This window comes from Cydia strobilella, chromosome 8 (genome assembly GCF_947568885.1).
Source record: "Cydia strobilella chromosome 8, ilCydStro3.1, whole genome shotgun sequence".
Taxonomy (NCBI): Eukaryota; Metazoa; Arthropoda; class Insecta; order Lepidoptera; family Tortricidae; genus Cydia; species Cydia strobilella.
Window position 1 is genome coordinate 823,271 of NC_086048.1, and position 15,963 is coordinate 839,233.

At 35.9% G+C, this 15,963-nt stretch overlaps 1 long non-coding RNA gene across 1 annotated transcript in view; it reads right to left on the minus strand.

Annotated features, from left to right (window-relative positions):
• The window catches only part of LOC134743440 (uncharacterized), a 208,481-nt gene extending 193,244 nt beyond the window's left edge, over positions 1-15,237 (minus strand). Inside the window, exon 1 of the long non-coding RNA XR_010128012.1 lies at positions 15,062-15,237. This is a non-coding gene — a long non-coding RNA (uncharacterized LOC134743440). The remainder of the gene's footprint in view (positions 1-15,061) is intronic.
• Positions 15,238-15,963: the final 726 nt, after the last annotated feature.

The following is a 15,963-nucleotide window of genomic DNA, read 5'->3' on the forward strand; positions in this document are numbered from 1 at the left end:
CTGAAAGCTCTTTAAGACAATGTCTACGCCTGTCATTGTCAGGTGCTTGACGTGAAGTAGGCTTTAAGCTTTAACTTACCGTTATCTTTCTACAAATAATATAATACTAGCTTTTGCCCGCGACTTCGTCTGCGTGGAATCAGTCAGCTAGAGTAAGTTTAGCGCCTGGATAAAGTGTAATAGCAATCAGTTTGAGCATACGCCTAATTGCTTGACATCAATTATCAGGCAATTCATTAAATCTCTCAATTTTACCCCCCTTTTCACTCTCTTTAGGGATGATTTCCGACATAAAAACTATCCTATGTCCTTCCCCGGGACTCAAACTATATCTATGCCAAATTTCAACTAAATCGGTTCAGCGATTTAAGCGTGAAGAGGTATCACACAGACAGACCGATAGACAGACAGACTCGCATTTATAATATAATAGTGTTTTTTTTATACCACGTCGGTGGCAATCAAGCATACGGCCCGCCTGATGGTAAGCAGTTACCGTAGCCCATAGACGCCTGCAACACCAGGGATATTACACGCGCGTTGCCGAACCTTTAAAAACCCCATACTGTAGCCCCTCGGGAAAACCTCGGCAGGGAGCTCATTCCACAGCCGAAGCGTCCGCGGGAGGAAATTCCTCTTAAACCACAGTACGCGACCATTTAGGTTCTAGGGTGTGAGGCTGTGAGGATGAACACAGTGTGGATTATAATACCAGAAATCTTTGACATTGTCCGCATTTAAACAATCTTCAAAAAAGCTTTTAGTTATGTTCTACAAAGTGTGAATACGTGTAAGGTATAAATATCAGTCCTTTTAACGTTTAAGACTGTGCGTTGCCTGTCAGTATTTAAGTAATAAAACTGTTTAGTATACATAAATAATAAATTATCGTCTGCTACTAAAAATTACGCACTTCAAGATTTTGCTACTTTTACACAATAGTACATATTTATCAGTACGGTTTTTACTCACTATTATTTTTAGTCGCTTTTGGCGACATGTTTCGGATTCTTTGGGAATCCATCCTCAGGCACGAGTGTCCGCGGCGGTTGTTCGTCGTGCACTGCCCGCGCCGCCCGCCTCGTCGCTCGTTGCGCACGCGCTGATGGGGCGGGGGCGGGGGGCGCGGGGCAGTCCGCAGATGGAGTCGTCAAGTGAAGGTCTGGTAGGGCGGCTGTATCGAACGAAGTTAAGCACACTGCACTCACTATGTCCCCGCGATCGTCACAACACACTTGCCGCTTGACCCTAGGTATTATAGGCTTCCATGCAGGTGGCAACATCCAGCCTCCGTCCCGATTGAAATTAGGGCGGCGTGAAATTTCAATCGCCTCGCGAATCTTACGCGGCACAAAACATTTCTCCCGTACCAGTAATCTCGCTTTATCGAAACGAATGAAATGGGACGCGCCTATATCGTTCGCATGCTCTGCCACAGCTGAGTTCCTGGTGTCCATGTTCTTTACGCTGCGTATGTGTTCCGACAACCTAGTGGAGACATTCCTTCCGGTCTCACCGACATACGCCCTACCACAATCGCAAGGTATCTCGTATACCCCCGGGCTCCCCAGCGGGTCCTTGTCCTTTGGAGAGCGTAGCAACTGCCTGACGCAAAGAATCCGAAACATGTCGCCAAAAGCGACTAAAAATAATAGTGAGTAAAAACCGTACTGATAAATATTTTGAAATATGTCTCACGATAGTTTAAGTGCGACAATAGTACATTACGATACAAGTGCAAAAAATAGAAAATTCGCAACGAGTGCCAATAAATTTTAAAACACGACCGAAGGGAGTGTTTTAAGTCGACGCGAGTTGCGAATTACCTATTCGCACATGTATTGTACAACGTTTTACAGTACATATGGCCCTTTAAATTTTCAACATAGTTACGTAATGTGCTAATTATCGCACTAGTGCGGTAAAGTAGCACCATATGTGCTGTAAATGTCATTATGTCACACTTATTTTTCTTTTTGCTTTTATAACATCTCATCGATGCCTATGGCAAAAAGTAGTTAAATTATACCTACTGTCTAAAACTAGGTTCATTGCAGTATTTTGACTAAATAAATGTGCCATTTTCAACCAAAAGGGTACTTATTGTCGCTTGTCAGTAAGGCGCTATTTCCACATAGCTTCAAATAGAAATCAACCTTATCGACAAGCGACAATGTGGTACCTTTTGGTTGAAAACGTCACAAATAGATAATGACTTCTTGCTAAAATCAAAAAGGATATAATAAGATAGAGCGGTACTGTCATAGTAAATTTTGTAACCACTGTAAATTCACTGCCATCTATCGACACACTTTAAAACTGAAAATGAATATTTATAAAAATACGATAGAATGTATTTAAATATGGATAAATGTTTTTTTTTTATTTGCATTAATTATTTTTATGATTTTAACCCATGTTCTTTCACTAATATGCGTTAAAATTGTTAAATAACAAACGAAACCGTCAACGCCATCTATACGACAGTAGGCCAAAGCTAGTAGCGCCCTCTGATCGAGAATCAAATTTTCGTGATTTTCGAGGCACGTTTTTTCCTTAGACTGTATCCATCTATTACGGAGTTATATCTATCTTTGCTAAGATGTCATTATCTTTCGCGGACATAGCAGCAGTTGCGTAGTTTTGTTTCTTTTTGGCTTATCACACATGACGTCACTTACCGTCCACAGACGTGTTAAGGGGCCCACAGACTATCAGTCCGCCGTACGATATCGGCCTGTCAGTTGTTCGGAACTGTAAAATTTTTGTTCTAACTGACAGGCCGATATCGTCCGGCGGACTGATAGTCAGTGGGCCCCTTTAAGTTTGTCATTGTTTACCCACTGTTATAATTGTTGTAAAAATTAAAAAAAAAAAAACTATTTTAGAGAACGTTTCATAATCCTAACGGCTTCACGGTCGTTTAAAATAAACGGTTAATTTGAAGACAAATCATTTACCACTTTATGTAGACACCTAACTATTAATTTGTTAGACATGTCATTCACTGCTTGTTCTTTTTACTTAAGTCAATGGGATATGATCCATATTTGCTTGGCTTAGGCATCTTTTTTTAACAGGTGGGAAGCGAGGTTATTTATTTAAGAGAATATATACATAAAACAATTTAAGTATTATGATAATTGGTAATTGGTACCAATTAACAAGGCGGCACTCGAATTGCGAAAATATTTCAACGACAACTTTTTTGCTATCAATCGGTATTGTGAGCATATGAATGGTTTTGGTAAATATTTTTGTACCTATTAGCTTCACATGAAACTGATAATACTATTCGGTGTTTTTACTGCTCTTTTCATTAAAACTATACTCAATATAATCATGCATTAATATTGGTATTCTGCTTATTCACAAATTTATTATCAGATTTTCACGTAACATCTATTTTTTTAAATTAATTTTTAACAAGCAGAAACGTCTGCGATCGATGCTATTAAGCTTAGAATAAATTTAAAAGTGGAAAAATTACTGCCTTGGGTGAGACTTGAACTCACGGCCTCTGGATCGATACTCCAGCGCTCTGCCAACTGAGCCACCAAGACCTCATCCATAGTCAGCAAATCTTCCCACTATATGGGTCTAGGGGACCCTAGCGACATCTACCGTAAGAGTGTTACACTTCTTAAACGGCCACCGGAGTTCCAAGTCATATTGGAAATTCACCAGTTACGATGTGCTACCCATTCTAAATTAATTTTTAACAAAAAATAAATGAATTTTTGGCAGTTGGCAGAGCGCTGGAGTATCGATCCAGAGGCCGTGAGTTCAAGTCTCACCCAAGGCAGTATTTTTTCCACTTTTAAATTTATCTATTTTTTTATCTACCAACCTTCGACAGTCTTTCATTACAATAACATTAGGTATATTTGGTAGAATTATTGTTAAGTAGATTTATATTACAAAAACTTAACGTAATTACTACATGCTTTAAAAACCACGTGAAATATTTAGAAAATACAAAACATTATCATTTACAGCGAATTTATCTTAAACAACTCAAACACCACAGAATCAAAACCAGGTACCTAAACTTCAAGCGAAAACCAACCTTATCACCCCGAAAATAAAAGCTAAGAAAGATAACCCAGTAATTACTACATTACGATGACAAATCAATCACAGCCCCTTCCCGAAATCTTAGCGTTTATTAAGCTTGCGAGAAATATTAATTAATTGATTCCACCCCTGCCGGGGTTGATTAAGGTACGTGGGTATTCGCGGGGCCGTTTATAAGGTACGGGGTTTTGTAGTTGATGTAAAGAGGATCACGAAACTAGAAACAAATATGGCCTTTTTATAAATGAGAAACAAAACTCACCAACATTACAAATATCAAAAATAGATATAACTCCGTAAGTTACTCTATGCAAATATCAAGGCAAATGTGTCGTGTGTTATCGATTATGTGAGGAACGCATGACGATTACGCGCGGTGGTAAGGCAAATGTGTTTCTTGTTTCTAATGTACAAATTTGTCATTATGCAAACGATGTGTAATTTCGTAAACACTCAACATGTACGCACAGATTATTTATGAATTTCTCGGATCGCACGATGTGAGGAGATCGTCTCCGCACGGTAGTTGACGCCATCGCTGCCGTAACCTACATAATAAACAGTGCAGCGTTTTCTATTTTGATCAAGAAAGGCTTAATAGGTTAAAAGGCCGACCACACCAGAAATTCTTCAGATCGGATGGTGTAAAGAAGTCGTCACGGCATGAGAGTTCTAATAGGTTAACGCCATTGTCGTCCTCCAACACGACGAAACGTTAAAAAACGTTTAAAAGACCGACCTTACAGAACTATGTCGGATCGGACTCGGGGTCAGTCTGAATTTCATCGTCACTTTTTTCTGAACTGGTCTCATGATCATATTTTTTTGAGTTGCGACGTATCTAATCATCAAAGTCGGATTCAAGGAAGTTAATTACATACAGAAACATAATTTCCGCCAATAATTAGGCGAAAATAAATAAAATATGAATTCGCAAAAACAATAAAAATTGACGAACTCCGTCCTGACACGCACGATCGTGCTTTATAACTTTACGCTCAAATAAATACCTTAGTTTCTTTCTGTACACTGATCTTCTTATTATTATATAAAATAACAATGTTTCTTAATTAAAAAGGGATGTAATATTGTCCTTTTCAGAAGCACTGCATGGAGCTTCATGTTAGAGCGCCTACCCAGTCTAGGATGTAATATTATGTTGTGTAACTTTAATATTTTTTTGTAATTGTTTTGTTTTGTGTCCTATGTAATAACTAACCATAATTTAATTACCTATGTTACCTACATGTAAATATTAAATGTACCTATACTAACACACTATGGACCACGGTCTGCAATAAATATTTCAATTTCAATTTCAATATTATATAAAACCACAAATTAAAGGATTTTATAGCTACCTACATTTTGTCCTCCCGGCCGTCACGAGCACGTCCTTGCTTGACCCTCACTCCACAGGTTACTGACCCCAAAATATAGCCAGACCGCATTCAAAGCGAATAATAATCAAATACACGATCGATCGATATCGTTCTGAAGCGGCAAACGTGAATATGGTCAAAGCTAGAATTTTTCAGTCCAAGGCATTATCGTATCAGTCTGTGCTGTAAGGGAAAGGCGAAAACCGCATGAAATTCCGTTCAGTAGTTTTCGAGTTTATCGCGAACATACATACCTACACACAAACAGACACGGAGGAGGACTTTGTTTTATAAGTTAAGGTGTAATGATTTAAATTAGTTTAGACTTATATGTACATGGACATTATGGACCGGGATTACCACGGACCATATCTCGGTCGATATAAGTCTAGTGAAACTAACCGTGAATAATTCAAGACTGTTAAATTATTTTATCTTTTTACACTGTGGTTTCAATTGGCTCGCTTTCATCCATGATCATCATGAGTGACGTTCTAAAAGCAAAACTTTTCTATAATAAGTTTTAGTTATTTCGGGGTCGAAGTGTATTCGCAAGGGCCCCCGAAAGATAAGATTTAGTTATTTATAGTTAAACATACACCTTAAAATCTCCGTGTTCAAGTTACGATATTAATTAAATAATTATCTCGATGAATAATGATATCCGCTCGATCCATCTTAATCAAATCTCGGGTCTAATTGCGTTGATGTTTCCTTCACCGTGAGACAAATAAAGCCGAAATACCTATGTATCTATAGGAAAATGTATAGTTAAAAATCTTGAGAGATGCCCATATAATCTACTTCAGTCTACTATAGTCTACTTTAACTATGTAACTGGAGAAGTTACCTATGACTGAGTACAATTAATAGTTTAAGAATAAAGATTTAAATTATAGTTTGACATGCATGATTTAATATAATTTAATAATTATTATATAATTACACCTCTATCTATATTATAAAATTAAAACTAATCTAGTAAAGCTAAACTGTATACACTTATTTAATAATAATATATGATTCATTGAAGTATGTAAGTGCTTTGGTTCAGAACTGTAAACTTGCATATTTGGAAATAAAATAAAAATAAATAAATTCACTTCCGTCACCGGAAGAAATGTTTTGCATATAATATAATGTGTTATAATATTATAACGTCGTGTTATAATTAACAAAAATATAAAATAAATATCAAAATTAGTTAAAGTAGGTACTGTAAAAATTGAATTTCATCAATTATTTCGCTAATAATATATAAGATTTAGATTAGATTTAGATTTAGATTTATTTATTTCATAATATTAAATTACATTATAAATTATTTTAACTTAATCTATACGAATATATATTATGATCGTCACTTATTATATACAAATGTCAATACAGATAAAAATTCATCACAAAGTCAAATAAATGTTGGGAAATAAATATACGATGTCAATATTAGCATGGTTACGAAAAAGATGTCAATATGGCTAGTTATACTTAGGTATCTCGTAATGGTCGTCAAATTATAGTACAATGCATTACAATATAAGAATAGGTAAGCAATATCATATCATATAATTAATTAAATCTATTGATAATATAAGTGATTCAGATTGAACCTTTAAGACTAAAAAGTGTAAATCTACTCACACAATGTAATACTATTATTATAGCTATTACCAAATTCCATTTACTCAAAAAATGTGAAACAAAAATACAGGATTAAATTCTCTATGAAATTATTGGAAGCGTAACATATTATTGGTTCGAGCGCTTTGTTTACATGTCGCCAGCGCCCCTAGCGGCGAGTAGCGGTACTTTTAGCACGTTCTGGGAGATGCGACGCGCGTTAGGAAATGAGTGGTATTCTCACGCTGCTGAGATATTTTGTGATTAATTTTGCGGTGAAATAAAACAACAAAATATATGAGACCGATAGAGAAAAATGAATGATTACAAAAATATTTATTTTAGTTTGAAAAATATTATTTCTAAGAAGTATTTATACGAGATAAATTATGGCAATTTCGTGATTCCAGCGTGTATGCTTTTTAAGATTAGGAAATATGTTGCTTATAACCATAACCAAGCTTAGAATTTGTTCACCTGCTAAAGCAGTTTAGGCTTTTATTTGCCTTGAAAGGCAAACATGTAATATCTCGAATTTGAGTATGCATAAAAAACTATTTATCAAAATTTGGGTTTGTATAAAATTATTTTAATATACGTAATGTTAACGTATGTCCTTTTACGTGAGTATTTTTAAGTTTATTTTCACTTTATTCTTATTTTTAGTATTATCATTTAATTTAGTTTGTAATATGTTTATTGTTTAAGTATCTAAGTTTTTATATCCTTACTGTAAAGTACTGTTTTATCATTTTTGTAAATAAATGCCTTTTCCTTCCGTACTTATTATAAATATTTTACATTTTAAGGTTGTATCACTCACCTACTAGCTTACATAGTACTTACTTACAGTCGAAGGCAAAAATATCCATACAGACAAATGGCTCAAAAATATGTGAACACGACTTTATTGTCTAAGGTTTACACCTCTCACGAGCTACACTCTTACGAGCGTACACATATTTTTGAAACTTTGGGAATGTATATATATAATATATATATATATATATATATATATATGCCCTTGACTGTACATATGTTTTCTATGAAACAATCTATTCGGGTCTCAATTTAACGAATTCACCATTTAAAACATAACCCGATCGTTTTAATAATCCGCATCTGCCACATTATTTACATTCACCTTTATTACTCTATAATCCCGGTAAATAAATAAAAAATCTCATAACGATGACCGTTACGCCGCGGGCACCGTTTTATTTGCCAAATAAAATAAATATCACCTACGTGGGTTCAAATTAAAATGTTCAAGTGGAACAATACCTTAAACCCTTATACACCTCTTTTAAACCATTCTCAACCCTATTTAAAAGTCTATAAGACTGAAACAAACGGTATTTTAATGTGGTTACAAGAATAGTTGGGCCCCTATTGCCTGGGGTAGTAATAATAAGTGAACGAATGAGGGATCGAATGGATCGATTTTGAGTGAATGGTAATTATGAGTGAAGTAGATACAAGATGTTTAATTGTTCGTGTTCGATTTTTAAGTAGTTTTGGTGAATTTTCTATTGTTTGTAATAGATGAGGTTATGAGTGGTATGGAATATGAATGACGTAGGATGCAAGGTGCAAGGTAGGGTGGTGCTTCTTTCTAAATCTCTAAATTTTTACGGGTCATACTTTTTAGGTTTCCGTACCCAAAGGGTAAAAACGGGACCCTATTACTAAGACTCCTCTGTCCGTCTGTCTGTCTGTCAGTCTGTCTGTATGACTGGACTCGCGCACGAAGGGTTCCGTACCATTACGCAATAAACGGCAAAAAAGTCACGTTTATTGTATGGGAGCCCCCCTTAAATATTGATTTTATTCTGTTTTTAGTATTTGTTGTTATAGCGGCAACAGAAATACATCATCTGTGAAACATTCAACTTCTAGCTATCATGGTTCATGAGATACAGCCTGGTGACAAACGGACAGACAGACAGACAGCGGAGTCTTAGTAATAGGGTCCTGTTTTTACCCGTTGGGTACGGAACCCTAAAAAGAGTACCTTTAAATGGTATTGTCCCCATGTAACGCGTGCAAAGCCGCAGGCCAAAAGTAAGTAAGTTCACCGTTAAATATAACCCTTTGCATTTCATCTGTTCTGTAATTATTCACCCCTTCCATTAATAATATTTGGCCCCCGCTCACCTACGGCGTGACGGATGGACGGACGGACCAAATATATTACAGCTTACGGTCATAAGTTTAGAAATCATGCTCTACAGTGGACACCTAGGTATCTGTTAGGGCTCTAGATACTCCAAGTAGATAAAAATTTGATTTGATTTATTTAAGATCATTCAGATAAACAATATAACAAATTAAACAATTGAACGGCGCGATTCGGGAAATGAAGGTTCTTCAATAAAGGAGTGTACAGGTTTTTAAAGGGTCGGCAACGCGCATGTAATATCTCTGGTGTTGCAGGCGTCTATAGGCTACGGTGACTGCTTACCATCAGGCGGGTCGTATGCTTGTTTGCCACCGTCGTGGTATTAAAAAAAATGAATTAGAGATTTACTAGATATGAAATAGTAAAGATATGTGACGTCCCACAGATAAAGGTACCTTTATGGCGGTTGGGGCTTACGCTATTATGAACGCCGTACCTTTTGCCGTGGAACGTCACATTTCTTTACTATTTCATATTTAGTGAATCTCTAATTCGTTTCCCGAATCGCGGCGGAAGTCATAATTATGAATAATTAACAATATCATTTAATTAAAAACTTTTAAGCTAAGCTTAAGCTATTTAAAAACAACATTAGCTGTCATTTATGAATGAATGGATGAATGAAAGAGCTGATCCGTGCAATTTTCTACTTAAACTTAGTGTCATGTACTTATGTCGTCATGTTGTATATCTTTTTTGTATTAGTTTGTGTAATCTGTATGTAATTTATTTTTCGGCTTATTTTATGTTTTTTTTATTTTTCTTTCTTTTTTCTGTTACCTTCCGTGATTATTTCTCACTTGATGGTCTCATTGGAAGATCAGCGCTGAAAGTCGCCAGCAACATGCTGAGATGGGGCCATTTCATGACACTTTATTTTCACTATGTTCTTTTTTATGTCGATTGTCTGTGTCTACGAATAAAAACTATTCTATTTTATTCTATTTACAAATACAAAATACAAATACAAATAGTTTATTATCATAAAGTTTGTTTACATGAGCCTGTATCTTGGAAGTCTGCGAGAGCGATTGACAATTGACAATTATTTCCACATTATTATACATTTAATTTATTTATTTTAAACTTTATAGTGAAGTTGGTGAAATGAGCGCCAGGAATCAGCTCCCCGAAGCGTGTATGACTGCATCCATTGTATCATGTTTTGATACGCAATAAGCTTACCGGCGTAATCTCGCGCGCGACCAATCACGCCGCAATCCGGTTACCGCCAGGTGGATTAAACCACGGGCACCAATTCTGTACAATCACCAAATTTAAACCGCCGACGCATAAAGTAGTAAAGTGCGTTGGGGTAAGATTGAAAAGGTTTTTCATGTGGGGTAAGATGAACAGTCACCCGTAATGCTTCGGCATACGGACGATTTTTTTAACATAAAAAAAAAGTTTTATTGCCAATACCAATACCAGAAAAAAAAAACATTGCACAAGAGACAAAACAAAAAAAACACAATCCACTTAAATTTCACAAAAAACATTATAGAAAACATGCACAGAAAGAAGAAAAAAAATTTTTTTTTGTCTTACTCATGAAAAACCCGTTCAATCTTATCCCAACGCACCTTAGTACTTAAATAGTAGTAAAATTCTTTATTGTACAAAAAAAACATAAAACAGGAAAAAACACACATCATTTTACAAAGGCGAACTTATCCCTTTCAGGGATCTCTAAAAAAAAGAGAGGGGTGTTATATGTTTGACGCCAATGTCTGTCTGTCTGTGGCATCGTAGCTCTCCAACGGATTGACCGATTTCGATGCAGTTTTTTAAGTGAAAACGTGTTTTCTTGTAGTAGTTTTTAGCTAATTTGATAGAAATAAATCCAGTAGTTTGAAAGTATCCGCTCTTTTCCACAATGATATAAGGCATTTTTAACCTAAAATGGTTCTTTATTGGCATATAGAGGGTTTTTTTTTGTTTTTGTACGTACAATAGTTTATTGTTTTACAAGAGGGCGATTTTTTTGTTTAACATTTTGTATTGATACTTTAGCAAGCTTCCCAAAATTAAACCACGGTTTTCGAACCACAGCGTGTGGTTCGAAAAGTGAAATGTTACAAGCGTTTCAAGGGTTAAACAAACTTTGCTACAGAGTGAAACACTATTTCTAGGGTTCCGTACCCAAGGGGTAAAAACGGGACCCTATTACTAAGACTTCGCTGTCCGTCTGTCCGTCTGCCCGTCTGTCCGTCTGTCTGTCTGTCACCAGGCTGTCTCATGAACCGTGATAGCTAGACAGTTGAAATTTTCACAATTGATGTATTTCTGTTGCCGCTATAACAACAAATACTAAAAAGTACGGAACCCTCGGTGCGCGAGTCCGACTCGCACTTGGCCGGTTTTTTGATTACACCAACGCGTGGAATATATTAAATGTAAAATATTACAAATAAAATTGGATGCTATTCAAGATCATCACTTAAAACTCAATTCCACGAGCCAACACGAGGAAACAACTCAAACTTGCATTTTATTACTTTGCCACTCTTGTGGATAAAATGCAACTTTTTCAACAGTTTAAAGAATAAAGAGAGCCTTTAAAAGTTGGTGTGGTGAAGAATGATTAACGATATATTGTAAAATTATAAGTAAATGAGAAGACACTATTTGTTACGCCACGTGTGTAATGCCACGATTTACTACAAATTAATCTTCTTTAAAAAAAACTAGTTTAAAAAATCAATTAAATTATCCATATCCGTATTATTATTACCCACCTCACAATTTAACAGCACCCTTCAGAATAGGGCAGCCGTCCACCGCGGGAGCGATTAGAGATAATAGCCGATCGATGCATTGTCCGGATTGACTGCCCCTGCTCTGGACCTAATGTTGTTTTAATTGATTTCTAATACAATTCAAACTCAACTAAAATGAATTAACAACTCTTTAATAAATATTTGAATTACTGATCAATAGACTTATCATCGTATGTCTAAGCACTGATCAGTGCGAACGAATTTGAACCTAATGAATTAAACAATGGATTTTTAAATTCATAATTTTAATGAAATGAAACTATGAAAACGGATTATATCGCGTATATTGAATTTATAATACATCCCGACGTTTCGAACCCTTTACAGCGTTCGTGGTCAACGGGTGGGAGTATTCAATATACGCGATATAATCCGTTTTCATAGTTTTATTTCATGAGTAACTATCGCGGTAACCGAAGGCAATTTCATAATTTTAAGTTTAGTAATAATGATACGTCCGCGTACCGGAAGACGAACTGCCGGTAGGCCTCCAATGAGATGGAGCGACGACCTGGTGAAGGTCGCGGGAATTCGGTGGATGCGAGCGGCACAGGATCGGTCGGAGTGGCGAGCCTTGGGGGAGGCCTATGTCCAGCAGTGGACGTCTATCGGCTGACATGATGATGATGATGATGAATAATGATACTGAATCCGATGGACGTACGTCTGAAATAAACGATTTTTTTTTGACATACGAAGGGTTAAGCCTCAATATATTATGTGTGGTGTTTTCTAACCGTGAGACATAGCATTCTTAAGTTTTAACTAAGTACTTGTTTTTGTACACTAAGTGTTACATGATTTTGTAATTATAAAATTAAGCTTTGTATTTTTTTGAGGTTGTATGGAAGTTGTACCCTTTCATAACTTCTTTAGTTGGTTTTTTCTGTTCATTGTTATACTAGCTTTTACCCGCGACTTCGTCTGCGTGGACTTAGTAACCCCAGCTAAAGTAAGAATAGCGCCTGGAGATAGTCTTATAGCAATCATTCAATTTGAGCACATTATGCACACAAATTAGCAGGCACTTCATTAATTATCTCAATTCCACCCCGCTTTTTACTTTCTGAAGGGATGATTTTTCGGGATAAAAACTATCCTATGTCCTTCTCAGGGACTCAACGTATCTCTAAAGACAGACAGACAGACAGACTTTCGCATTTATAATATTAGTATGGATATTATGTTATTTCAGAAGAAAAAGTGTCTGTGTGTCAGCTCCGACGCATGACTGGAGTTTACTCCTTATTAGAAACGATTATAAAATATAAGATCAAAACTACAAAAATTTAACAGTTGTTATTTGTTGACATTGAATACATTAGTGTTGGAAACACACGTTGTTAGTTATTAAAAAAAAAAAAAAACTGCATTCAGTTTTTTTTAATTCGCTTGTCTGGCCCGGGAATCGAACCGACTAAAAATTCCAAAACAATAAACTTACTATTTTATTCTACTAGTCGATACAGTTAATGTTAATGATAACATTTCTCCAAGAAACATTAGGTCTTACACGTCTTTCGTACAAAATATCCATAAAATCGAATATTTAGCGAAATTGAAAAAAAAAAAGAAAATACTGTTAATGCGGTGTTGTTTCTTTTTAAAAATAAAAGAATGTTTCCTTTAAGTAAAATGAGCTAACTTAAGGTTTTAAGGCACTTTCCCTCCTGCACGGATATCATGGTCGCATTTTTATCACCTGTCATGTCATGCGTCGCTTTCGCACTTTTAATACTTTGTTAGAACGTGACAAGAATGGTGACAAATGATAGAAAGGCGACCATCTTAGCCCTACAGGACCCATAATTTTTTTCCAACCTGTGTGTACCTACACAGGTTTTCTGACGATATTCAATTCAATTTCAATTTATTTATTTAAGTCAACACTGGCCCATAACGGTTAGTTACACCAAATATAACCAATATATAATATATATATTGTCATTCACCAAACTCTAACTAGTAAAAAAATATCAAAGGTCCGATATTTCATGTATATATATATCTCGCCTTACTTTGCACTTGCAGATTACGTAATGTATAAATGTATTATCTATAAATATTAATTAATTCTTTAATACTGACATTTGATCGGGTACGTGATCCTATCTCACAACCTTTCCAAACCAATAGCTACCTTAGCCAATCAAAATAAGGTGACTTTTCCTTCGTACGATTCTAATCTTGCAGACTGAAACAATAGTTTCAAAGTACAGTCTATGGCATAAATCAAACGGCCGATACTATCATCAAACAGGTATTTTTGGAGTCAATAAAGGTGGCTAATGATGGATCATTACCGAGGTGGGACAAAACGAACCCATTGACAAGTTTAAGGGATGGGAGTGTTCGGTAGGAAAAACGTATCGATATTTCCTAGCGTTATCCTTTACCATGGCTCACTTTATCGTCGCCTACGAAAAATAAGCTTAGCGACGTAAGTCTTACACATATCTTTCAATTAAAGGGATTACATTGCATCTAGTTTGTGTTACTACCCAGGTAGCATTTACACGTCATTATGACGTCAGCGACGTAACTTTGCTACCTGTGTACCCGTGGAAAGCCGGGGCGGGTCGCTAGTTATATCTAAATTCGCGCTCGCACTCCATCGGTGATGTAGGATACAGCTCACGTTCGCTGTATGTATGAGTATGTAAGTGAATATTCTTTATTACACTAATAACATTACATTTTATATGTAAAAATACAAAGCAAATAAAAAAAATCTTGGTAATACTTGTAATGGCGGTCTTATCGCTAAAAAGCTATCTAAGCACTTTAAGTTAAAGTGATACATTTATCATCAGTTGCAGTTGATTATTTCGCCATTTTAATTATTAGTCTGTATTCATTTTCTCCCTTCTGTTTTTACTTAGTAACTCTTCCCAACCATTTTGATATGCTTAGAAAGTTTTCTCATCTTTCTGTTTTATTATGAGCTGTTTTCATCAGTTTTTCATCCTAATGACATCAAATCGATATTTTTTTAATGAGGCGTTTGACCACGATCCCACCTGATGGTAAGTGATGATGCGGTCTACGGTGGAGCACGCTTACCTATGAGATACCCATTAACTCTTGCCTTGAAGAGCCCCAGATTGTACTCATGCGGAAACACAGACTCGGGTAAGGCGTTCCACTCCTTGGCAGTTCGCATAAAAAATGTGGAAGCGAAACGCTTCGTGCGTATTTTTGGGTATTTTTATATACTAATATTTTTCGATATCGATACCTCACCATGTTCACCCCTAACAATCGACATTATATCTAGTCGCGCTTCATCGGTGATGTATACAGCTCACGCGTTCGCTACTCGCAAACGCCGGCTATTCTGAGATGCAATTTGTATTGGGATAACTATAGTTACATTGACGATCGTATCAATTTAGTTGGTGCATCGAGAATATTTCTAGGAATAAAATTCAACTACGCTATTTTACACCGTGGTAAGCGGTTCGTATTCCTAAAGACAAAAAATTAGACCAATTTACGACAGGCAACCAAACAAAGACAGACCGTTAAACAGAAACACCTACACTCATGGTCAAGAGAAACGCAAAAAAAGAGTTTAATTGCTAATTTTGAAATTACTTTAGGTGCTATAATCCAGTAATTAAACCTTTTTTTGGGTCTCTATTGTTTCCCATTTAGTTTTAAGTCATAATGTATTGTTTGTCCACATTTTCGTTAGTCATAATTTGATTTTTCTCAGAAACGCGTAACTTTTCAGGATTGCCATAAAACAAACCTAACCTAACCTATCTATAGGATAACCTGAGGAAAATCCTGAAAAGTTAACGGTTTCAGAATTATGACTAATGATAATATGACAATCATTACATTATGACTTTCAATAATTATGTCAAACGAAAGGACCCCCCTCTTTTTTGCGTTCCTTTAAATTTGACGATGAGTA